Source organism: Crinia signifera, chromosome 1 (genome assembly GCF_055691185.1).
Source record: "Crinia signifera chromosome 1, ASM5569118v1, whole genome shotgun sequence".
Classification (NCBI taxonomy): domain Eukaryota; kingdom Metazoa; phylum Chordata; class Amphibia; order Anura; family Myobatrachidae; genus Crinia; species Crinia signifera.
Genome location: NC_139217.1, coordinates 2,739,407 through 2,764,878, shown reverse-complemented (window position 1 = coordinate 2,764,878; position 25,472 = coordinate 2,739,407). Strand labels below are relative to the sequence as shown.

General features: G+C 50.2%; 1 protein-coding gene across 7 annotated transcripts in view; it reads right to left on the bottom strand.

The window, feature by feature from the left end:
* DCTN1 (dynactin subunit 1) overlaps nucleotides 1-25,472 on the bottom strand; it is a 260,744-nt gene that overhangs the window by 234,198 nt on the left and 1,074 nt on the right. The gene's annotated exons all lie outside the window — the stretch shown is intronic.

The following is a 25,472-nucleotide window of genomic DNA, read 5'->3' as shown; positions in this document are numbered from 1 at the left end:
CAGACGTTTGGAGCTGGAGCAGGGACCGGCTGCTGGAAGGCTGATATCTCTGGTTCTGAAAAGGATAGAGACAAGTCGCTAGTGTCGACAGAAAGGGAAGAGTCCCAACTTTTGGAGTATACTCTCAGAAAAACTAAGTCAGAGAGAACCTGTGAAATATAACTGGGAAATTTAAGTAACAGGTCAGATGTGGACTGCTGCTTTGAAGTTGGATATCTCCAGTTCCCCAGGGCCGATTTTCAAAATTCTGGTATCCCTGGAAAAAGGGGACCCTCAGCTGTCAGCATAGGGCACTTATACACCTGGGGCCCCTGGGCAAGTGGCCATCAAGCCCATACGAAAAGACGGCCCTGTTTGGATGTGGTCCGCATGTTGCGCATCTATGTGGACAGAGTGAAGGAATTTCATAAGACTGATCTTTTACTGGTTTTGTATGATGTTCATAAAAGGGGCTGGCCAGCTTCTAAGCAGACCATTGCTCATTGGTTAAGGTTGGTTATTGCTTATGTCTACACTAAAGTGGGCAGACCAGTTCCCTCCAGAATCAATGCTTATACCACCAGGTCGGTTGCTACCTCTTGGGCTGATCAAGTTTGCAGGGCTGCCACTTGGTCCTCTGTTTACACATTCACAAAATTCTACAGGTTCCATGAGTTCGCATCAGAGGACTCATCATTTGGGCGAGCAGACCTGAGCATACTCTCCCAAAGAACCAGCTCTTGAACATCCCATGGTTGAGCTGTGTCACCAGGATGAATGAAAGAGAAAAGGGGATTTACCGTTCAAATCCTTTCTCTGAGTCCATCCTGGTGACACAGCGATCCCTCCTTTACGCTCAGTAGGTAATGCCGTTTCATGTGTTGTCATGTTAAAATGGTTAATTTAATTGATTGTGCATATTAATATGTTCAGGCGTTGTACTGAGTTAATCTATCCTAGTGTGCTCTAGAAGTTGTACTGAGGAATGCTGGGATGCAGAAAGGAGGAGCCTGCCTCTCAAAGCTTTAGCATAGGTGATGGATTCGAACGGTAAGTTCTTACAAAAATCCCCTTTTACCATTAATGCTAATGTGTTTGTATATCTATCCCACCAACAAGAGACATCTTTAGCTCACAGACACCTTTTATTTAGCGCATTAGGGCATGCACAGAACCGGAGAACAACCTGCGAGAGTTTTGTCATAAATGATGGAAATGAAAGAAGAGAGAAATATCCTAATACGGTTTCTACCTTTCTGAGAATGACAGAAAAATCCTTTGAGGGTTAAAATCCTGGCAACTATTGGGAGACACAATGTAGATTTCTGCAGATGTTAGATACTAAATAGATGAAGCTTCGATTTAACGGTAATTTTATTTAATTCAATTTATTGGTGATAGAGGAAGTGGAGAAAGAACTTGAGGAAATAACAGATGGAATGTGGGGACATTGCAGAATGGTCCCATACATTATCTGTATAATGCACCTGTATAACAGACATCAGTCATGATGAGAATATACAGAGAATATACTGTACCATGTCAGAGCATTAACACAACTGAAGTGTCGGTGCTGGAACAACGCAGAGATAAAGTAATAATGACACTGGCTATAGTGTGGTAATATATACACCAGTGTCCATCAGAGAATGACAGTGATATAAAACCACAGCTAGCGTACCCACAGAGGTGGCCAGAGGGGATCCAGAGAAAGGAGGAGACATTCTTCTATGGCTGACTACTGCTGACAAGGTGTTCTTAGCCAGGGTTGTGTTCCAAATGATAATCACAATGCTTCTATATGGAAATGGGACTTACAGATGTCGCTTCGCCCATCATGGCTACATCGCGGCCACTAGTGCACATTTGTAGCACCTACGTCACACTAATGACTCAGAGCATCAGGGTGCAGTGGCGTGTGCATGCGTTAGGTCAGCACACGGAGACTTACCTCCAGCATGGGTCATGGTGCACTCCCCACGGGCCGCCTGGTATGGTCAGGGTGCCGGGGAGCAGGGATGCTCAGGGTGCAGTGGCGTGTGCATGCGTTAGGTCAGCACACGGAGACTTACCTCCAGCATGGGTCACGGCGCACTCCCCACGGGCCGCCTGGTATGGTCAGGGAGCAGGGATGCTCAGGAGGCAGGGTCCAGGGGAGTGTACATGCGTTAGGTCAGCACACGGAGACTTACCTCCAGCATGGGTCGCGGAGCACTCCCCACGAGCCGCCTGGTATGGTCAGGGCACCGGGGAGCAGGGATGCTCAGGAGGCAGGGTCCAGTGGCGTGTGCGTGCGTTAGGTCAGCACATGGAGACTTACCTCCAGCATGGGTCATGGCGCACTCCCCACGAGCCGCCTGGTATGGTCAGGGCACCGGGGAGCAGGGATGCTCAGGAGGCAGGGTCCAGGGAGCGGTGGCATGTGCATGCGTTAGGTCAGCACACGGAGATTTACAGTACCTCCAGCATGGGTCATGGCGCACTCGCCACGGGCCACCTGGTATGGTCAGGGAGCAGGGATGCTCAGGAGGCAGGGTCCAGGGTGCAGTGGCGTGTGCATGTGTCACACAATGCATCTCGCACCCGTAACATAGCAGATTCTAATGAGAATGGCTGCCTCTGTACGTCGCTTTGGATGGAAATGACATCCTTGAATACTGAATACTTTTAAAATACACCAAAAGAGGTCACAACAGCAACTGCACACTCCTCCATCTGTATGTGATCCATCCAGGACAGGGTCACCTTCATATAATTCTTCAATAAAAACATTTATACGAATATAAGACGATGCAGCTACTTGTTCTCTGTAAGAAGTCAGCATCAGTACGCAGATACTGTAATCCGCCTGGCAGATAAAGGGGTGCAGTAATAGTACAAGACGTAACCCAGTACTGTAATCCGCGTGGCAGATGTAGGGGTGCAGTAATAGTACAGGACGTAACCCAGTACTGTAATCCGCCTGGCAGATAATGGGGTGCAGTAATAGTACAGGACGTAACCCAGTACTGTAATCCGCCTGGCAGATGAAGGGGTGCAGTAATAATACAGGACGTAACCCAGTACTGTAATCCGCCTGGCAGATAAAGGGGTGCAGTAATAGTACAGGACGTAACCCAGTACTGTAATCCGCCTGGCAGATGAAGGGGTGCAGTAATAGTACAGGACGTAACCCAGTACTGTAATCCACCTGGCAGATAAAGGGTTGCAGTAATAGTACAGGACGTAACCCAGTACTGTAATCCTCCTGGCAGATAAAGGGGTGCAGTAATAGTACAGGACGTAACCCAGTACTGTAATCCGCCTGGCAGATAAAGGCGTGCAGTAATAGTATAGGACGTAACCCAGTACTGTAATCCGCCTGGCAGATGAAGGGGTGCAGTAATAGTACAGGACGTAACCCAGTACTGTAATCCGCCTGGCAGATGAAGGGGGTGCAGTAATAGTACAGGACGTAACCCAGTACTGTAATCCGCCTGGCAGATGAAGGGGTGCAGTAATAGTACAGGACGTAACCCAGTACTGTAATCCGCCTGGCAGATGAAGGGGTGCAGTAATAGTACAGGACGTAACCCAGTACTGTAATCCGCCTGGCAGATAAAGGGGTGCAGTAATAGTACAGGACGTAACCCAGTACTGTCATCCGCCTGGCAGATGAAGGGGTGCAGTAATAGTACAGGACGTAACCCAGTACTGTAATCCGCCTGGCAGATGAAGGGGTGCAGTAATAGTACAGGACGTAACCCAGTACTGTAATCCGCCTGGCAGATGAAGGGTTGCAGTAATAGTACAGGACGTAACCCAGTACTGTAATCCGCCTGGCAGATAAAGGGGTGCAGTAATAGTACAGGACGTAACCCAGTACTGTAATCCGCCTGGCAGATAAAGGGGTGCCGTAATAGTACAGGGCGTAACCCAGTACTGTAAACCGCCTGGCAGATAAAGGGGTGCAGTAATAGTACAGGACGTAACCCAGTACTGTAATCCGCCTGGCAGATAAAGGGGTGCAGTAATAGTACAGGACGTAAACCAGTACTGTAATCCGCCTGGCAGATGAAGGGGTGCAGTAATAGTACAGGACGTAACCCAGTACTGTAATCCGCCTGGCAGATGAAGGGGTGCAGTAATAGTACAGGACGTAACCCAGTACTGTAATCCGCCTGGCAGATAAAGGGGTGCAGTAATAGTACAGGACGTAACCCAGTACTGTAATCCGCCTGGCAGATGAAGGGGTGCAGTAATAGTACAGGACGTAACCCAGTACTGTAATCCGCCTGGCAGATGAAGGGGTGCAGTAATAGTACAGGACGTAACCCAGTACTGTAATCCGCCTGGCAGATAAAGGGGTGCCGTAATAGTACAGGACATAACCCAGTACTGTAATCCGCCTGGCAGATAAAGGGGTTACATTGGTCCTTCCAAAAGACACGCTCATTCCCAACGGCACATACTGTAGATCGCCTTTACCAGGGGTCTATATAGTGTATCCACCAATTTCACAATGTTGGGGCACAACACTACAGCCTAGGGGAGTTTTCCGTTAGTGCTTGACACTCGTCACCATTTCTTAGGGCGAATGTGGATTGCACCTATTTAATATGTTGGATGATTTTTTTCACCTAGGTGAAAAATTCAGCAGTGCCAAAAAAACACCTAAATCAGCAAATAATTTGCCAATCCATGTATTTTTTTGTCAAATTTTGTCCCCATTTTTTGATGTGAAAAGGCTTCAGTGAAAGAATGCCTTCATTGACGGAGAAAATAGCCGCAACTGAATAATCACGGGATGACTTAGTTTTGTCTTTTTCGAAAACAGAATTAATTTAATGTTCCCTAGTCTAGATCACATTCAGAACACTACCCCTCTCCTCATCACCCTAGCAGGTATTGTACAGATCACTGGCTGCGCGATGGAGTACAATGTGGCCCCATTGTACGCCAATATCTGTGTGCGACTATCAATGGGCACGATTCAGGCCTGCTCAGTATATGCACTGCCTACAGCGAGCAGGTAAATACCGCCGTGCCAAACGCACGCCAACCCCAATGCCGAAATCCCTGCGATCCGCTGCTAACGGATGTGTACACTTACATGGTTGCTCACATCAAATGATTTTTCCTCTGTTCGTTGTGAAAGTAAGCCAGGACTTGTCAGCTGAGCACTTTCTGATAAATTGGGGATAGGCGCTGATGTCACATGACATCCTTAAAATTTTCTATGGAAAATATCAACAAGCTGGATACATCAATCAATGTGTACCTGTAACTACACCTACACACTACCCAGATGTAGTAATTACAGTGGCTGGCAATACGATGGTAACCAGTATATAACAAAGGCCCTAACACAATCCCCTGTAGTCAGCTGATTGACACAGCCATTTACAAAGCACCGACCAAGGTCACAATACTCCGGATTGCGCTGATCACAAGCACCACTGAAGAATTGCCAGCTGAATTAGAAGAAATACACTAATCATTCCTCTTGGAACAAGGCCACTCCCTGAGCTACTGGAACAGCAAAAGCAGAACGCTCGGACGTTAGCTGGAGAACAACGAATACAATCTTCACTCATAGAACATGTAATAGGAAGTAAAGTATTAATTGGGTGAGTGGATGTAAGGAATAAGAGTGTGGAGACCCAGTTGCAGACGTTCAATGGTCCTGTTAGCCTCCTGCAAGCTAAGGCTTCACCTCGAACAGCCACGTTTGTGTGGTCGAATTAGATCTGGCTCCCAGACTGGTGCCACCAGGGCTTATGAGGGACAACGCTGCTTGCAGGAGGTTGGAAGTCCGCAAGAAATGGGTGATATTGAGAGTCCCACACAAATTTTTGGCAGGTATCCAAGGCACTTAAAACCAATCAATTCAAGATGATGTACCCAAAAGAAGAAAGAAAAAAGCAACAATAGTGTATTATTGTTAACAATAAAATGGCATCCAGCTGTATCGATATGGATTTGTACCAAATCTCTTGGTCTACAAAGCTAGTAGACACTTTTGCATGAAGTGAGGGACAATGTACGTCACTAAGGATCCACTTTCTTTTCCTCCCTTTAGGTGAGTTTAGTATCTCAAAAGTATAGAGGAAACGTCATGGTGCAGTATATCCACTTTAATAAAAACGTTTAAAAATACAATGCAGCAAGCAAGGATGACAAGACTCTCACCATTCAATTATGTCCACAGGTAAATGTAGACAATAAAAGGATGTGATGTTACATCAAGCAGGCGTCCCCGGATGTCAGTAGATGGAAAAAGAGTCCTCCAAACCTCCTTGCTGCTTCTCCAAATAGCCACAGGCCGACCGGTTTCGATACCTTGCGGTATCTTTATCAAGGCCCTGACGAAGTCCTTCCCAGTGACGAAACGCGTTGGGCGTGGGTTACTTGGTCCGACGTAGTGACGTCTTCTGTCCACCGGAGAATCCTGCATGTGCGGCTGTATCCTGTAAGCGGTAAGCGCTGAGTTCATGGTTCTTTGGGCGGCGGCTGAGCGGCTTCTTTCCCTGGATATACCGTTGGTCATCTTATGCAGTGATCGGTGTTCTGAAGTGGCTGGCAAGCATATTATTAAAAACCCCCATGTATGTGAGCATAAAAACAAGTAAAAGTGTTGTATATATTTGGCTCATTGGTGCGTTCCTCTCTAATTTTTTTGCAAGTATCTATCCTTGGATCTTTGGTAGGATCCTTGAAAGAAACGGCACATATGGTGGATGATATTATGTATTGTGGACTATATTTCCCTATACTAAAGGACTTGTGCGCTAGGTATTTGACTGAGTAATACAGACTGGTGAGTGACGCCAATTTATAAAAAAAAAAAATAATAATAATATTATTACCCGTATCTACAGTACCACCCGTTCATTGGCACTAAATTCTCGATCAAATACCCCCTGACATGTACGAACACCTTTATTGTCTATTTGATCAAATGCCCGTGTGGGAAATGCTATGTAGGCAAAACCGTGAGGACCCTGCGAGAGAGGATTGCCAATCATAGGGCTGCAATCAGAGCGGCTATTATTAAACAAGAACATGATCAACCAGTGGTTCGCCACTTCATGTTGGCCAAGCACCCTTTGTCGAGTCTACGGTACACTATTATCGACCAAGTACCACACAGCCTGAGAGGAGGGGATCGAGAAAAAAGACTTCTCCAGTTGGAGAGCCGCTGGATTTACAAACTTGACACGTCCTAACAATTAGGTGGGTAATCAACAGAAATTGGACTATAAATACACACACAACATATACATATTGCACTGGTATAAGGTGCTAAAAAAGCTTAATGGGTGAAAAGCAGACTCAATAGGATTCCTTAATAGTGGCTGCTGGCGTCCTAGCTTAAAAGAAATGAGGCAATAATGATAATTCAGAGACGGCCACTTGATAGGGACCAATGGCTGGTATCCTGAGGCAACAGCTTGAAAAAGTCTCCAGCCTTTGGGAGAGGAAACGCGTTGCCCCACTTCCGCCAGTGCAACTAGCAGACGCGATTCCGACTTCCGCCCCTACATTCAGAGACTAGCTGCATCAGCTGCATCTACATCCGGCCAGCAGCTCTGCTTCCACCAGCACCATGGATTTGAGCACTACACTCACACTGGTGTAGCCACTCGCAGCAGAGAAAATTCCCCGGCACACGGACCCTTTCACCATCTATGGAGGTACCGCTTCCACCTTTCTCCAGGCAGTGAGCAATACCCACGCTCCCAATCACGAGTGACATCCCGGGACTTCCGCTGTGTAAGCATAATACTAACTTTGCTTTTCCTGCTTATACTAACACGCAGGCACCACCGGTACTAATTATATCTGCCAAACACCTGTAAGGAAACATTGCTTGTCAGCCCACTTGCTAAAACAGGTTGTTCGGCTTACTAACTCTTCTGTTGCCTCAGGATACCAGCCATTGGTCCCTATCAAGCGGCCGTCTCTGAATTATCATTATTGCCTCATCTCTTTTAAGCTGGGACGCCAGCAGCCACTATTAAGGAATCCTATTGAGTCTGCTTTTAACCCATTAAGCTTTTTTAGCACCTTATACCAGTGCAATATGTATATGTTGTGTGTGTATTTATACTCAAATTTCTGTTGATTACCCACCTAATTGTTATGATTATTTTTATTGATGTCTTTATATATATATGGATACTATTCACCAACTCCCCCCTTTTTTGACAACACAGTGTTTACCCCCATTCCTCCATTCGTAAGAGATAGAAAAAAATTTCTTCTGAGTCTGGCAGACTCAATACACTTGTTAAAAGTATAAACAATTCTATTTGGTAAATAAAAATACTTTTTGCATTTTGCACAAAACAGTGATGTTATACAAACATTTTCATAAAAAAAATTTAAAAAATCCAATATTTATTCTTACAGTGAAATGTTTAAAAAAATAAATTGAAAAAAAAAAGCTATGAAATTCCATAGACAAAAACCTTATGGTTTCACATGTCCTTTTAAGGCTTCTTACACATGTTCTGACATTTCAGAGACCTGTTGTAACTCTTCCACTCAAACTCCAAAAAGCAATGAAATTGGATCACGGCTGACGCCTTAATGGACGTGTTCCTTGCACAATACAGATATGGTACGCCACCACAGCCTGTGGGTAAGTGCAGATTCAGCACTCTCACAGAGGCCCTTATTCTGAATCGGACGGTACGGCCCGCGTGCGGCCGTACCGCCGATGTTTTTAGTCTGCACATGCGCAGAGGTCAATCTGCGCATGTGCAGCCCCATTCGCCGCAGACGTATTTCGTCCGCCGCAAAGGGGGCGTATAGGGGCGTGAGGGGCTTCATACCCTCATTTCCCTATGTATACGCCCCGCGTTTCATGGGCGTTCCCATGCAAACGCGGGGCGTATGCATGCTAATCAGGGTATGACGCCACTGATGGGGGCGGAAAGCTGACGTCGCCGGATGTCAGCTCTCAGCCCCCATACAAGCTATCACACGGACGATTGTCCGTGTGGTCTCAGCTTGCGGGAGCTGCTGTGGCGTGCGGCCCTGCCTTCGATGGTCGACGACCATCGAATGCAGGGGGCAGCTCCCACCATGGTGGAGGCGTACGCCCCACCATTTTTATGCGGATCGCCAGCCGTCCGTGTACGGACGGCCGTGGCGATCCGTCTCGTGGGCGGGGATTGGTTTGTGCGGCCGGAGCACCGTGTGCGGCTCCGGCCGCACCAACCAGAATAAGGGCCAGAGTGAGATTGCTGTCACTCACACAATGGTGGAGCTGCTAATTCACAGATTTGTGTGCTCATTGCAATACACACATGCAGTCTATGCAAAGGTCGAAGCAGAAGACAAAGCTGATCAGATGAGGTAATAGTGGTGTTGATTGGAGGGAGAAGACAGAGCAGTGTGGATAGGGGGAAGACTCAGCAACACTGATGGGGGGACAAAGCAACACAGATGGATGGGTAACAGTGGTGCAGACAGGGGAAGGTAAGACAGAGTGATGCAGTGGGGGGGGGGGGCAGACAGTATCACAGATGGTGGGGAGATAGAGCAGTGTGGATGATTGGACAGTGATGTGTAGATGAGGGGAACAGAGCAGCACAGATGGAAAGGAACAGTGTCACGGATGGGGGGCAGAGCAGCATGGAGGGGTTAAGTATTTCTACCTACCCTTGGGAGTGGCAGCTATGCCTAATCCTTGAGGGTTGGCTAGGACTAACACCCCACCACCAACACCACCCCCGGGCCAAAGCCCTAACAGTGACCCAGTGTTCTAGCCAGTGATCTAGTGCGTTATGTACTGTAGTTAATGCTCTAGCCAGTGATCTAGTGCGTTATGTAGTTAATGCTCTAGCCAGTGATCTAGGGGGTTATTCAGGTTGATTCGCAAGGCTGCGAATTCGCAGCCTTGCGAGTCCACCAAACCCCGCCTGGCGAACGCACGCCCCCCCAGCAATGTGTGGCTTCGCCCGCACAGCAGCGAATGGATGTTTTGCATAAACATCCATTCGCTTTGCTGGCGTGTCCGCCCACATCATTCGATGGTCACCGACCATCGAATGATGTTTAGCGTGCACGCATATATAAGTGACTTTTGAGTTACATACATTTGCGTGCACGCTGGCGTGATATGGGCGGGCAGCTGACATCCGGTGATGTCAGCTACCCGGCCCACACACCCGCGTCAACTGCCTCATTACCATGAGAACGCCCAGCGTTCTCATGGGAACGCCCATGGAATGCTGGGCGTTACCATATGGTAATGGGGCAGCCCGGCGCCCCCCGCCCATCTCTGCCCCCCCTCGCTGCCATGGGGGCGTGCACCCGGCGACCCGAAAGGTCGCCGTGGGTGCACGCACCATATGCCTGCACATGCGCAGATACCCGTCTGCGCATGCGCAGATGGCCAACATCGGATCTGCGTGCGAATGCACGCAGATCTGAATAAGGCCCCTAGTGCGTTATGTAGTCAATGCTCTAGCCAGGGATCTAGTGCGTTATGTAGTCAATGCACTAGCCAGGGATCTAGTGCGTTATGTAGTCAACGCTCTAGCCAGGGATCTAGTGCGTTATGTAGTCAATGCTCTAGCCAGGGATCTAGTGCGTTATGTAGTCAACGCTCTAGCCAGGGATCTAGTGCGTTATGTAGTCAATGCTCTAGCCAGGGATCTAGTGCGTTATGTAGTCAATGCTCTAGCCAGGGATCTAGTGCGTTATGTAGTCAATGCACTAGCCAGGGATCTAGTGCGTTATGTAGTCAATGCTCTAGCCAGGGATCTAGTGCGTTATGTAGTCAATGCACTAGCCAGGGATCTAGTGCGTTATGTAGTCAATGCTCTAGCCAGTGATCTAGTGCGTTATGTAGTCAATGCTCTAGCCAGGGATCTAGTGCGTTATGTAGTTAATGCTCTAGCCAGTGATCTAGTGCGTTATGTAGTCAATGCTCTAGCCAGGGATCTAGTGCGTTATGTAGTCAATGCACTAGCCAGGGATCTAGTGCGTTATGTAGTCAATGCTCTAGCCAGTGATCTAGTGCGTTATGTAGTCAATGCTCTAGCCAGGGATCTAGTGCGTTATGTAGTTAATGCTCTAGCCAGTGATCTAGTGCGTTATGTAGTCAATGCTCTAGCCAGTGATCTAGTGCGTTATGTAGTCAATGCTCTAGCCAGTGATCTAGTGCGTTATGTAGTCAATGCTCTAGCCAGGGATCTAGTGCGTTATGTAGTCAATGCACTAGCCAGGGATCTAGTGCGTTATGTAGTCAACGCTCTAGCCAGGGATCTAGTGCGTTATGTAGTCAATGCTCTAGCCAGGGATCTAGTGCGTTATGTAGTCAATGCTCTAGCCAGGGATCTAGTGCGTTATGTAGTCAATGCACTAGCCAGGGATCTAGTGCGTTATGTAGTCAATGCACTAGCCAGGGATCTAGTGTGTTATGTAGTCAATGCTCTAGCCAGTGATCTAGTGCGTTATGTAGTCAATGCTCTAGCCAGGGATCTAGTGCGTTATGTAGTTAATGCTCTAGCCAGTGATCTAGTGCGTTATGTAGTCAATGCTCTAGCCAGTGATCTAGTGCGTTATGTAGTCAATGCTCTAGCCAGTGATCTAGTGCGTTATGTAGTCAATGCTCTAGCCAGTGATCTAGTGCGTTATGTAGTCAATGCTCTAGCCAGGGATCTAGTGCGTTATGTAGTCAATGCTCTAGCCAGGGATCTAGTGCGTTATGTAGTCAATGCACTAGCCGGTGATCTAGTGCGTTATGTAGTCAATGCTCTAGCCGGTGATCTAGTGCGTTATGTAGTCAATGCTCTAGCCGGTGATCTAGTGCGTTATGTAGTCAATGCTCTAGCCAGTGATCTAGTGCGTTATGTAGTCAATGCTCTAGCCAGTGATCTAGTGCGTTATGTAGTCAATGCTCTAGCCAGTGATCTAGTGCGTTATGTAGTCAATGCTCTAGCCAGTGATCTAGTGCGTTATGTAGTCAATGCTCTAGCCAGGGATCTAGTGCGTTATGTAGTCAATGCTCTAGCCAGGGATCTAGTGCGTTATGTAGTCAATGCTCTAGCCAGTGATCTAGTGCGTTATGTAGTCAATGCTCTAGCCAGTGATCTAGTGCTTTATGTAGTCAATGCTCTAGCCAGTGATCTAGTGCGTTATGTAGTCAATGCTCTAGCCAGTGATCTAGTGCGTTATGTTGTCAATGCTCTAGCCAGGGATCTAGTGCGTTATGTAGTCAATGCTCTAGCCAGGGATCTAGTGCGTTATGTAGTCAATGCTCTAGCCAGTGATTTAGTGCGTTATGTAGTCAATGCTCTAGCCAGTGATCTAGTGCGTTATGTAGTTAATGCTGTAGCCAGTGATCTAGTGCGTTATGTAGTCAATGCTCCAGCCAGGGATCTAGTGCGTAATGTAGTCAATGCTCCAGCCAGGGATCTAGTGCGTTATGTAGTCAATGTTCTAGCCAGTGATCTAGTGCGTAATGTAGTCAATGCTCCAGCCAGGGATCTAGTGCGTAATGTAGTCAATGCTCCAGCCAGGGATCTAGTGCGTTATGTAGTCAATGCTGTAGCCAGTGATCTAGTGCATTATGTAGTTAATGCTGTAGCCAGTGATCTAGTGCGTTATGTAGTCAATGCTCTAGCCAGTGATCTAGTGCGTTATGTAGTCAATGCTCTAGCCAGGGATCTAGTGCGTTATGTAGTCAATGCACTAGCCAGGGATCTAGTGCGTTATGTAGTCAATGCTCTAGCCAGGGATCTAGTGCGTTATGTAGTCAATGCACTAGCCAGGGATCTAGTGCGTTATGTAGTCAATGCTCTAGCCAGTGATCTAGTGCGTTATGTAGTCAATGCTCTAGCCAGGGATCTAGTGCATTATGTAGTTAATGCTCTAGCCAGTGATCTAGTGCGTTATGTAGTCAATGCTCTAGCCAGGGATCTAGTGCGTTATGTAGTCAATGCACTAGCCAGGGATCTAGTGCGTTATGTAGTCAATGCTCTAGCCAGTGATCTAGTGCGTTATGTAGTCAATGCTCTAGCCAGGGATCTAGTGCGTTATGTAGTTAATGCTCTAGCCAGTGATCTAGTGCGTTATGTAGTCAATGCTCTAGCCAGTGATCTAGTGCGTTATGTAGTCAATGCTCTAGCCAGGGATCTAGTGCGTTATGTAGTCAACGCACTAGCCAGGGATCTAGTGCGTTATGTAGTCAACGCTCTAGCCAGGGATCTAGTGCGTTATGTAGTCAACGCTCTAGCCAGGGATCTAGTGCGTTATGTAGTCAATGCTCTAGCCAGGGATCTAGTGCGTTATGTAGTCAATGCTCTAGCCAGGGATCTAGTGCGTTATGTAGTCAATGCACTAGCCAGGGATCTAGTGCGTTATGTAGTCAATGCACTAGCCAGGGATCTAGTGTGTTATGTAGTCAATGCTCTAGCCAGTGATCTAGTGCGTTATGTAGTCAATGCTCTAGCCAGGGATCTAGTGCGTTATGTAGTTAATGCTCTAGCCAGTGATCTAGTGCGTTATGTAGTCAATGCTCTAGCCAGTGATCTAGTGCGTTATGTAGTCAATGCTCTAGCCAGTGATCTAGTGCGTTATGTAGTCAATGCTCTAGCCAGGGATCTAGTGCGTTATGTAGTCAATGCTCTAGCCAGGGATCTAGTGCGTTATGTAGTCAATGCACTAGCCGGTGATCTAGTGCGTTATGTAGTCAATGCTCTAGCCGGTGATCTAGTGCGTTATGTAGTCAATGCTCTAGCCGGTGATCTAGTGCGTTATGTAGTCAATGCTCTAGCCGGTGATCTAGTGCGTTATGTAGTCAATGCTCTAGCCAGTGATCTAGTGCGTTATGTAGTCAATGCTCTAGCCAGTGATCTAGTGCGTTATGTAGTCAATGCTCTAGCCAGTGATCTAGTGCGTTATGTAGTCAATGCTCTAGCCAGGGATCTAGTGCGTTATGTAGTCAATGCTCTAGCCAGGGATCTAGTGCGTTATGTAGTCAATGCTCTAGCCAGTGATCTAGTGCGTTATGTAGTCAATGCTCTAGCCAGTGATCTAGTGCTTTATGTAGTCAATGCTCTAGCCAGTGATCTAGTGCGTTATGTAGTCAATGCTCTAGCCAGTGATCTAGTGCGTTATGTAGTCAATGCTCTAGCCAGGGATCTAGTGCGTTATGTAGTCAATGCTCTAGCCAGGGATCTAGTGCGTTATGTAGTCAATGCTCTAGCCAGTGATTTAGTGCGTTATGTAGTCAATGCTCTAGCCAGTGATCTAGTGCGTTATGTAGTTAATGCTGTAGCCAGTGATCTAGTGCGTTATGTAGTCAATGCTCCAGCCAGGGATCTAGTGCGTAATGTAGTCAATGCTCCAGCCAGGGATCTAGTGCGTTATGTAGTCAATGTTCTAGCCAGTGATCTAGTGCGTAATGTAGTCAATGCTCCAGCCAGGGATCTAGTGCGTAATGTAGTCAATGCTCCAGCCAGGGATCTAGTGCGTTATGTAGTCAATGCTGTAGCCAGTGATCTAGTGCGTTATGTAGTTAATGCTGTAGCCAGTGATCTAGTGCGTTATGTAGTCAATGCTCTAGCCAGTGATCTAGTGCGTTATGTAGTCAATGCTCTAGCCAGTGATCTAGTGCGTTATGTAGTCAATGCTCTAGCCGATGATCTAGTGCGTTATGTAGTCAATGCTCTAGCCAGTGATCTAGTGCGTTATGTAGTTAATGCTCTAGCCGATGATCTAGTGCGTTATGTAGTTAATGCTCTAGCCGATGATCTAGTGCGTTATGTAGTCAATGCTCTAGCCAGTGATCTAGTGCGTTATGCAGTTAATGCTCTAGCCAGTGATCTAGTGCGTTATGTAGTTAATGCTGTAGCCAGTGATCTAGTGCGTTATGTAGTTAATGCTCTAGCCGGTGATCTAGTGCGTTATGTTGTTAATGCTCTAGCCGATGATCTAGTGCGTTATGTAGTCAATGCTCTAGCCAGTGATCTAGTGCGTTATGCAGTTAATGCTCTAGCCAGTGATCTAGTGCGTTATGTAGTTAATGCTGTAGCCAGTGATCTAGTGCGTTATGTAGTTAATGCTCTAGCCAGTGATCTAGTGCGTTATGTAGTTAATGCTGTAGCCAGTGATCTAGTGCGTTATGTAGTTAATGCTCTAGCCAGTGATCTAGTGCGTTATGTAGTTAATGCTCTAGCCAGTGATCTAGTGCGTTATGTAGTTAATGCTCTAGCCAGTGATCTAGTGCGTTATGTAGTTAATGCTCTAGCCAGTGATCTAGTGCGTTATGTAGTTAATGCTCTAGCCAGGGATCTAGTGCGTTATGTAGTTAATGCTCTAGCCAGTGATCTAGTGCGTTATGTAGTTAATGCTCTAGCCAGGGATCTAGTGCGTTATGTAGGTAATGCTGTAGCCAGTGATCTAGTTCGTTATGTAGTTAATGCTCTAGCCAGTGATCTAGTGCGTTATGTAGTTAATGCTCTAGCCAGGGATCTAGTGCGTTATGTAGGTAATGCTGTAGCCAGTGATCTAGTTCGTTATGTAGTTAATGCTCTAGCCAGGGATCTAGTAAGTTCATACAAAGGCTCATGGAGTTCCATTATGCGGTGGACTATTGCTGGATCATGATACATCACAAAGGCAAAATCTGCCTGAGAATCATCTTTTTACACATTACAGAAGCTGAGTCTCCCTTTTTACACATTACAGCAGCAGAGTCCCGCTTTTTACACATTACAGCAGCATAGTCCCACTTTTTACACATTACGGAAGCTGAGTCTCCCTTTTTACACATTACAGCAGCAGAGTCCCACTTTTTACACATTACAGCAGCAGAGTCTACATTCTTATACATTACAGCAGCAGAGTCTACATTCTTATACATTACAGCAGCAGAGTCACGCTTTTTACACATTACGGAAGCTGAGTCTTCCTTTTTAGACATTACAGCAGCAGAGTCCCGCTTTTTACACGTTACGGCAGCAGAGTCCCGCTTTTTACACATTACAGCAGCAGAGTCCCGCTTTTTTCACATTACAGAAGCTGAGTCACACTTTTTACACAATACACCAGCAGAGTCACACTTTTTACACCTTACAGCAGCAGAGTCCCGCTTTTTACATATTACAGCAGCAGAGTCACACTTTTTACACCTTACAGCAGCAGAGTCCCGCTTTTTACATATTACAGCAGCAGAGTCACACTTTTTACACATTACAGCAGCAGAGTCCCCCTTTTTACACCTTACAGCAGCAGAGTCGCGCTTTTTACATATTACAGCAGCAGAGTCACACTTTTTTTACGTTATGGCACAATGTAACAATACACACCATGAAATGCATTGAAAGTAATCGATGCCACCAAAATGATTTCGTATTAATACTCACATGAGTCCCACTGAGGTAACCATGGCTACAGTATGTGGTATGACGGGGGGGGGGGGGGGGAGTAACTGTTATCCTGGAGGGGACACACTCTTTCTCTAGGGAGCCTCTATGTGCCCAGATTTTGGATATCGCTGTATTTGGCCCCATGAGGAGGAGGAGGAGCAGAGAACGATAACAGCCGGGCAGCACCGGGGGCAGTGTGCAGCACGGAGGGAGGCAGCATGGTAGCAGCCAGGATCGGCATGTGAGAGGGGATGTCCAGGTGTCACAGAGGGGGACTCCTTCCTTCCCTCCCCGCAATGCTGGCTTGTGTGCTGATTGTCCGCAGCACTGTGTGTAGTCATGCTGCATTACGTACGCCGGACCCACAATGCACCTCTCCGGCTGTGGGTGCTCGGGCCTGGGGGCACCAGGGAATTGGCGCCTATGCCCAGTGGGATTGCAGTTGGCAGCATTAACATGTAATATGCTGGACACATCCTAAACTGAATATAAATGATGAGTATCCTTCTGTGTACCCATATGCTAGCGCTGTGCCATCATTGAGGCCTGGCAGTGCTGAGTACATACCTTTGTAGCATGGATGCCAGCTAGATACCGCATACTGCCGAAGCACTACCTCTGTGTAGGGGATAGAACACACGGGGAGGGGGTAGGTCAATGGTTCCCAACCTCGGTCCTCAAGTACCCCCCACAGCGCACCTGGTCTGCACACAGAATCACAAGTGAAATAATGAATAATGAGTACACCTGTGCACCTGCGGGGTGATCTGGGAATGAGTACACCTGTGCGCCTGCAGGGTGATCTGGGAATGAGTACACCTGTGCGCCTGCGGGGTGATTTGGGAATGAGTACACTTGTGCACCTGCGGGGTGATCTGGGAATGAGTACACTTGTGCACCTGCGGGGTGATCTGGGAATGAGTACACCTGTGCGCCTGCGGGGTGATCTGGGAATGAGTACACTTGTGCACCTGCGGGGTGATCTGGGAATGAGCACACCTGTGCACCTGCGGGGTGACCTGGGTAATGTGTCAGTGAGTAATGAGTACACCTGTGCGCCTGCGGGGTGATCTGGGAATGAGTACACCTGTGCGCCTGCGGGGTGATCTGGGAATAAGTACACTTGTGCACCTGCGGGGTGATCTGGGAATGAGTACACCTGTGCACCTGCGGGGTGACCTGGGTAATGTGTCAGTGAGTAATGAGTACACCTGTGCGCCTGCGGGGTGATCTGGGAATGAGTACACCTGTGCGCCTGCGGGGTGATCTGGGAATGAGTACACTTGTGCACCTGCGGGGTGATCTGGGAATGAGTACACTTGTGCACCTGCGGGGTGATCTGGGAATGAGTACACCTGTGCGCCTGCGGGGTGATCTGGGAATGAGTACACTTGTGCACCTGCGGGGTGATCTGGGAATGAGTACACCTGTGCGCCTGCGGGGTGATCTGGGTATGAGTAAACCTGAGCACCTGCGGGGTGACCTGGAAATGAGTACACCTGTGCATCTGCGGGGTGATCTGGGAATGAGTACACCTGTGCGCCTGCGGGGTGATCTGGGAATGAGTACACCTGTGCGCCTGCAGGGTGACCTGGGAATGAGTACACCTGTGCGCCTGCGGGTGATCTGGGAATGAGTACACCTGTGCACCTGCGGGGTGATCTGGGAATGAGTACACCTGTGCGCCTGCGGGGTGACCTGGGTAATGTGTCAGTGAGTAATGAGTACACCTGTGCGCCTGCGAGGTGATCTTGGAATGAGTACACCTGTGCGCCTGCGGGTGATCTGGGAATGAGTACACCTGTGCACCTGCGGGGTGACCTGGGTAATGTGTCAGTGAGTAATGAGTACACCTGTGCGCCTGCGGGGTGATCTGGGAATGAGTACACCTGTGCGCCTGCGGGGTGATCTGGGAATGAGTACACCTGTGCGCCTGCGGGGTGATCTGGGAATGAGTACACCTGTGCGCCTGCGTAGTGATCTGGGAATGAGTACACTTGTGCGCCTGCGGGGTGATCTGGGAATGAGTACACCTGTGCGCCTGCGGGGTGATCTGGGAATGAGTACACCTGTGCGCCTGCGGGGTGATCTGGGAATGAGTACACCTGTGCACCTGTGGGTGACCTGGGAATGAGTACACCTGTGCGCCTGTGTAGTGATCTGGGAATGAGTACACCTGTGCGCCTGCGGGGTGATCTGGGAATGAGTACACCTGTGCGCCTGAGGGGTGATCTGGGAATGAGTACACCTGTGCGCCTGCGTAGTGATCTGGGAATGAGTACACCTGTGCGCCTGCGGGGTGATCTGGGAATGAGTACACCTGTGCGCCTGCGGGGTGATCTGGGAATGAGTACACCTGTGCACCTGCGGGTGACCTGGGAATGAGTACACCTGTGCACCTGCGGGTGACCTGGGAATAAGTACACCTGTGCGCCTGTGTAGTGATCTGGGAATGAGTACACCTGTGCGCCTGCGGGGTGATCTGGGAATGAGTACACCTGTGCGCCTGCGGGGTGATCTGGGAATGAGTACACCTGTGCGCCTGCGGGGTGATCTGGGAATGAGTACACCTGAGCACCTGCGGGGTGATCTGGGAATGAGTACACCTGTGCGCCTGCGGGGTGATCTGGGAATGAGTACACCTGTGCACCTGCGGGGTGACCTGGAAATGAGTACACCTGTGCACCTGCGGGGTGACCTGGGTAATGTGTCAGTGAGTAATGAGTACACCTGTGCACCTGCGGGGTGACCTGGGTAATGTGTCAGTGAGTAATGAGTACACCTGTGCAGCTGCTGGGTGATCTGGGAATGAGTACACCTGTGCACCGGCGGGGTGACCTGGAAATGAGTACACCTGTGCACCTGCGGGGTGACCTGGGTAATGTGTCAGTGAGTAATGAGTACACCTGTGCACCTGCGGGGTGACCTGGGTAATGTGTCAGTGAGTAATGAGTACACCTGTGCACCTGCAGGGTGATCTGGGAATGAGTACACCTGTGCGCCTGCGGGGTGATCTGGGAATGAGTACACCTGTGCGCCTGCGGGGTGATCTGGGAATGAGTACACCTGTGCATCTGAGGGTTGATCTGGGAATGAGTACACCTGTGCGCCTGTGGGGTGATCTGGGAATGAATACACCTGTGCACCTGCGGGGTGATCTGGGAATGAGTACACCTGTGCACCTGTGGGGTGACCTGGGTAATGTGTCAGTGAGTAATGAGTACACCTGTGCACCTGCAGGGTGATCTGGGAATGAGTACACCTGTGCGCCTGCGGGGTGATCTGGGAATGAGTACAACTGTGCGCCTGCGGGGTGATCTGGGAATGAGTACACCTGTGTGCCTGCGGGGTGATCTGGGAATGAGTACACCTGTGCATCTGAGGGTTGATCTGGGAATGAGTACACCTGTGCGCCTGCGTAGTGATCTGGGAATGAGTACACTTGTGCGCCTGCGGGGTGATCTGGGAATGAGTACACCTGTGCGCCTGCGGGGTGATCTGGGAATGAGTACACCTGTGCACCTGTGGGTGACCTGGGAATGAGTACACCTGTGCGCCTGTGTAGTGATCTGGGAATGAGTACACCTGTGCGCCTGCGGGGTGATCTGGGAATGAGTACACATGTGCGCCTGCGGGGTGATCTGGGAATGAGTACACATGTGCACCTGCGGGGTGATCTGGGAATGAGTACACCTGTGCGCCAGCTGGGTGATCTGGGAATGAGTACACCTGTGCGCCTGCGGGGTGATCTGGGAATGAGTACACCTGTGCACCTGAGGGGTGATCTGGGAATGAGTACACCTGTGCGCCTGTGGGGTGATCTGGGAATGAATACACCTGTGCACCTGAGGGGTGATCTGGGAATGAGTACACATGTGCACCTGCAGGGTGATTTGGGAATGAGTACACCTGTGCGCCTGCGAGGTGATCTGGGAATGAGTACACCTGTGCGCCTGCGAGGTGATCTGGGAATGAGTACACCTGTGCGCCTGTGGGGTGATCTGGGAATGAGTACACCTGTGCACCTGAGGGGTGATCTGGGAATGAGTACACATGTGCACCTGCGGGGTGATCTGGGAATGAGTACACCTGTGCGCCAGCTGGGTGATCTGGGAATGAGTACACCTGTGCGCCTGCGGGGTGATCTGGGAATGAGTACACCTGTGCACCTGTGGGTGACCTGGGAATGAGTACACCTGTGCGCCTGTGTAGTGATCTGGGAATGAGTACACCTGTGCGCCTGCGGGGTGATCTGGGAATGAGTACACCTGTGCGCCTGCGTAGTGATCTGGGAATGAGTACACCTGTGCGCCTGCGGGGTGATCTGGGAATGAGTACACCTGTGCGCCTGCGGGGTGATCTGGGAATGAGTACACCTGTGCACCTGCGGGTGACCTGGTAATGAGTACACCTGTGCACCTGCGGGTGACCTGGGAATGAGTACACCTGTGCGCCTGTGTAGTGATCTGGGAATGAGTACACCTGTGCGCCTGCGGGGTGATCTGGGAATGAGTACACCTGTGCGCCTGCGGGGTGATCTGGGAATGAGTACACCTGTGCGCCTGCGGGGTGATCTGGGAATGAGTACACCTGAGCACCTGCGGGGTGATCTGGGAATGAGTACACCTGTGCGCCTGCGGGGTGATCTGGGAATGAGTACACCTGTGCACCTGCGGGGTGACCTGGAAATGAGTACACCTGTGCACCTGCGGAGTGACCTGGGTAATGTGTCAGTGAGTAATGAGTACACCTGTGCACCTGCGGGGGTGACCTGGGTAATGTGTCAGTGAGTAATGAGTACACCTGTGCACCTGCGGGGTGATCTGGGAATGAGTACACCTGTGCGCCTGCGGGTAATCTGGGAATGAGTACACTTGTGCACCTGTGGGGTGACCTGGGAATGAGTACACCTGTGCACCTGCGGGGGTGACCTGGGAATGAGTACACCTGTGCACCTGCGGGGTGATCTGGGAATGAGTACACCTGTGCACCTGTGGGGTGACCTGGGTAATGTGTCAGTGAGTAATGAGTACACCTGTGCACCTGCAGGGTGATCTGGGAATGAGTACACCTGTGCGCCTGCGGGGTGATCTGGGAATGAGTACAACTGTGCGCCTGCGGGGTGATCTGGGAATGAGTACACCTGTGTGCCTGCGGGGTGATCTGGGAATGAGTACACCTGTGCATCTGAGGGTTGATCTGGGAATGAGTACACCTGTGCGCCTGCGTAGTGATCTGGGAATGAGTACACTTGTGCGCCTGCGGGGTGATCTGGGAATGAGTACACCTGTGCGCCTGCGGGGTGATCTGGGAATGAGTACACCTGTGCACCTGTGGGTGACCTGGGAATGAGTACACCTGTGCGCCTGTGTAGTGATCTGGGAATGAGTACACCTGTGCGCCTGCGGGGTGATCTGGGAATGAGTACACATGTGCGCCTGCGGGGTGATCTGGGAATGAGTACACATGTGCGCCTGCGGGGTGATCTGGGAATGAGTACACCTGTGCGCCAGCTGGGTGATCTGGGAATGAGTACACCTGTGCGCCTGCGGGGTGATCTGGGAATGAGTACACCTGTGCACCTGAGGGGTGATCTGGGAATGAGTACACCTGTGCGCCTGTGGGGTGATCTGGGAATGAATACACCTGTGCACCTGAGGGGTGATCTGGGAATGAGTACACATGTGCACCTGCAGGGTGATTTGGGAATGAGTACACCTGTGCGCCTGCGAGGTGATCTGGGAATGAGTACACCTGTGCGCCTGCGAGGTGATCTGGGAATGAGTACACCTGTGCGCCTGTGGGGTGATCTGGGAATGAGTACACCTGTGCACCTGAGGGGTGATCTGGGAATGAGTACACATGTGCACCTGCGGGGTGATCTGGGAATGAGTACACCTGTGCGCCAGCTGGGTGACCTGGGAATGAGTACACCTGTGCACCTGCGGGGTGATCTGGGAAATGTGAACAGTTAGGGGTACTTCAGGACTGAGGTTGGGAACCACTGGTGTAGGAGACCGTGTTTAAGGAAAGGCCTTTGCATAGATTACTGTTTCTGTACCACAGACTTGCAGCCATCCTGACACCTCAGACAGCGAGCGAGGGTGTGTGGGGTGGGGGGAGGGGGGGGGTGCATGTTATTTGAGGAAACATTATATTAAGCACAACATCAGCTTGGATTACAGATGTGATTTTGGGACACTGGGTTTTGTAATGTGACGACAACAGGAACTGGTTACACTGGTTACATTTTATAACTGATGTGGCCAATGGTGTCATTGTGAAGAATCATTCCCGAGTACACAGGGGAATTATGGGATTTAAAAAGTTTGTATAAGATCAGCTGGTGATAATTACTAGTAATTGATGCTGTAAAGCAGGGTTCCTCAAACAATTTTGATCTGGGACCCCATCAGAGAATAAAAATAATGACAGGACCCCAGCAAGTTACTGCAGAAGGTCATCACATCACATGTGTAGTCAGCAGACCGTACATACTGTACATGGCAGCATTGTGGAGGCACAAAATGATGAGAAGTCTAAAATAACAGACAACTCAACAGATTTTTCAGACTCCTTGAATCACTGAGATTAGAAAAGTCACCAGCCTGATGGTCAGCAACATGGCGTCGCGACCCCATGCTGAGAAGGTCGGGACCCACTTTGGGGTCAGGAACCACAGTTTGAGAACCGCTGCTGTAAAGTTCTCATATAGGAAAACATTCATTTATACACCAGATTATAATGTATTAGCGGACAGTACAGTATATTCAGACGATGCCAAAGCATAGTTACTGATGGTGCCGCGCTCACTGAACCCACAGGCGTACCATTCACCAAGACGGGGCCGCGCAAGTGTCTCACGTGCACGCCCATCCCATTACCGCGAATAGGCCGCGCAAGGGTCTCACGTGCACGCCCATCCCATTACCGCGAATGGGCCGCGCAAGTGTCTCACGTGCACGCCTATCCGATTACCGCGAATGGGCCGCGCAAGGGTCTCACGTGCACGCCCATCCCATTACCGCGAATGGGCCGCGCAAGTGTCTCACGTGCACGCCTATCCGATTACCGCGAATGGGCCGCGCAAGGGTCTCACGTGCACGCCCATCCCATTACCGCGAATGGGCCGCGCAAGGGTCTCACGTGCACGCCCATCCCATTACCGCGAATGGGCCGCGCAAGGGTCTCACGTGCACGCCCATCCCATTACCGCGAATGGGCCGCGCAAGGGTCTCACGTGCACGCCCATCCCATTACCGCGAATGGGCCGCGCAAGGGTCTCACGTGCACGCCCATCCCATTACCGCGAACGGGCCGCGCAAGGGTCTCACGTGCACGCCCATCCCATTACCGCGAATGGATCCCGCAAGTGTCTCACGTGCACGCCCATCCCATTACCGTGAATGGGCCGCGCAAGTGTCTCACGTGCACGCCCATCCCATTACCGCGAATGGGCCGCGCAAGTGTCTCACGTGCACGCCCAACCCATTACCGCGAATGGGCCGCGCAAGTGTCTCACGTGCACGCCCATCCCATTACCGCGAATGGGCCGCGCAAGTGTCTCACGTGCACGCCCATCCCATTACCGCGAATGGGCCGCGCAAGTGTCTCACGTGCACGCCCATCCCATTACCGCGAATGGACCGCGCAAGTGTCTCACGTGCACGCCCATCTCATTACCGCGAACGGACCGCGCAAGTGTCTCACGGGCACCCCCATACACCACGCCTGCATAGCTCATGTTCCCCCATACACCACGCCTGCATAGCACATATCCCCCCCCCATACACCATGCCTTCATAGCTCATGTCCCCCCATACACCACGCCTGCATACCTTATGTCCCCCTCATACACCATGCCTGCATACCTCATGTCCCCCCATACACCATACCTCATGTCCCCCCATACACCATGGCCTGCATACCTCATGTCTCCCCATTCACCACGCCTGCATACCTCATGTCCCCCCATACACCATGACTGTATAGCTTATGTCCCCCCATACACCATGCCTGCATACCTCATGTCCCCCCCATACACCCCGCCTGCATACCTCATGTCCCCCCATACACCACGCCTGCATACCTCATGTCCCCCAATACACCACGGCCTGCATACCTCATGTCCCCCCATACACCACGCCTGCATACCTCATGTCCCCCCATACACCACAGCCTGCATACCTCATGTCCCCCCATACACCACACCTGCATACCTCATGTCCCCCCATACACCACGCCTTCATAGCTCATGTCCCCCTCATACACCATGCCTGCATACCTCATGTCCCCCCATACACCATACCTCATGTCCCCCCATACACCATGGCCTGCATACCTCATGTCCCCCCATACACCACGCCTGCATACCTCATGTCCCCCCATACACCATGACTGTATAGCTTATGTCCCCCCATACACCATGCCTGCATACCTCATGTCCCCCCCATACACCCCGCCTGCATACCTCATGTCCCCCCATACACCACGCCTGCATACCTCATGTCCCCCAATACACCACGGCCTGCATACCTCATGTCCCCCCATACACCACGCCTGCATACCTCATGTCCCCCCATACACCACAGCCTGCATACCTCATGTCCCCCCATACACCACACCTGCATACCTCATGTCCCCCCATACACCACGCCTTCATAGCTCATGTCCCCCCATACACCACGCCTGCATACCTTATGTCCCCCTCATACACCATGCCTGCATACCTTATGTCCCCCTCATACACCATGCCTGCATACCTCATGTCCCCCCATACACCATACCTCATGTCCCCCCATACACCATGGCCTGCATACCTCATGTCCCCCCATACACCACGCCTGCATACCTCATGTCCCCCCATACACCATGACTGTATAGCTTATGTCCCCCCATACACCATGCCTGCATACCTCATGCCCCCCCCATACACCCCGCCTGCGTACCTCATGTCCCCCCATACACCACGCCTGCATACCTCATGTCCCCCAATACACCACGGCCTGCATACCTCATGTCCCCCCATACACCACGCCTGCATACCTCATGTCCCCCCATACACCACAGCCTGCATACCTCATGTCCCCCCATACACCACACCTGCATACCTCATGTCCCCCC